We start from the raw sequence: 1841 nt of genomic DNA, 5'->3' as shown, positions 1-1841 counted from the left end.
AACATCAATGATAAGAGAGAATCAGTGGTCGGCTGCCTCCTGCACGCCCCACACTGGGGATCGAGCCCGCAACCCTGGCGTGTGCCCTGACCTGGAATCCAACCGTGACCTCCTGGTTCATACGTCAACACTCAACCACTGAGCCACGCCAGCTGGCCATCTATTTTTAATTTTTAAAGGAATTTCCATACTTTTTCCGTAATGGCCATACCAATTTACATTCCCATCAGTGTATCCAAAGGTATCACATCCTTGCCAAAACTTTTTTCTTTTGTCTTCTTGACAGTAGCCATCCTGACAGGCGTGAGGGGAGACTTGCAGGTTTGATTAGCCTCCTCTGGTGACTATAGGAACGCTGAGCACCTTTTCACCAGGACACAGTTCACAAGAGAAATGTGTAAAACCTACACAGTCACGCTGCCTGAGCTGATCCTTTCTCACTTTCTCCTTTTGTTCTTTTCTACTCTCCGGTGAACATGTATTGTTTTGGCAATAATACAATGTTATTATGGGTACATTTATTATTATAAATATAAATGTGTATAGAGACGAGCAGACCGGAAGAACCACACCCAGAAAGCTAGCAGTTTATGCAGGAGTGATGGGGTGGTGGGGTTTTCACTTTCTTCTTTGGGTTTATCAGGAGTTCCTACATCGTCTTTACTCCTTTTGGAAGAGAGACAGTATTTTAAAGCACTAAGAGGCACCAAGGAAGCATAACAAAATGCGGAGACAAAGAAACAGGACAAAATTGTCAATGGAAGATATAGAGTTCAGAACCACACTTTTAAGGTCTCTCAAGAACTGTTTAGAAGCCGCCGATAAACTTAATGAGATCTACAAGAAAACTAATGAGACCCTCGATCTTATATTGGGGAACCAACTAGAAATTAAGCATACACGGACTGAAATAACGAATATTATACAGACTCCCGACAGCAGACCAGAGGAGCGCAAGAATCAAGTCAATGATTTGAAATGCGAGGAAGCAAAAAACACCCAACCGGAAAAGCAAAATGAAAAAAGAATCCAAAAATGTGAGGATAGTGTAAGGAGCCTCTGGGACAGCTTCAAGCGTACCAACATCAGAATTATAGGGGTGCCAGAAGAAGAGAGAGAGCAAGATATTGAAAACCTATTTGAAGAAATAATGACAGAAAACTTCCCCCACCTGGTGAAAGAAATGGACTTACAGGTCCAAGAAGCGCGGAGAACCCCAAACAAAAGGAATCCAAGGAGGACCACACCAAGACACATCATCATTAAAATGCCAAGAGCAAAAGATAAAGAGAGAATCTTAAAAACAGCAAGAGAAAGAAACTCAGTTACCTACAAGGGAATACCCATACGACTGTCAGCTGATTTCTCAACAGAAACTTTGCAGGCCAGAAGGGAGTGGCAAGAAATATTCAAAGTGATGAATACCAAGAACCTACAACCAAGATTACTTTATCCAGCAAAGCTATCATTCAGAATTGAAGGTCAGATAAAGAGCTTCACAGATAAGGAAAAGCTAAAGGAGTTCATCACCACCAAACCAGGATTATATGAAATGCTGAAAGGTATCCTTTAAGAAGAGGAAGAGGAAGAAAAAGGTAAAGATACAAATTATGAACAACAAATATGCATCTATCAACAAGTGAATCTAAGAATCAAGTGAATAAATAATCTGATGAACAGAATGAACTGTTGATTATAATAGAATCAGGGACATAGAAAGGGAATGGACTGACTATTCCTGGGGGGGAAAGGGGTATGGGAGATGCAGGAAGAGACTGGACAAAAATTGTGCACCTATGGATGAGGACAGTGGGTGGGGAGTGAGGGCGGAGGGTGGGGCG

Source organism: Myotis myotis, unplaced genomic scaffold, assembly GCF_014108235.1.
Source record: "Myotis myotis isolate mMyoMyo1 unplaced genomic scaffold, mMyoMyo1.p scaffold_m19_p_2, whole genome shotgun sequence".
Lineage (NCBI taxonomy): Eukaryota > Metazoa > Chordata > Mammalia > Chiroptera > Vespertilionidae > Myotis > Myotis myotis.
Note: the sequence above shows the minus strand (reverse complement) of the source record.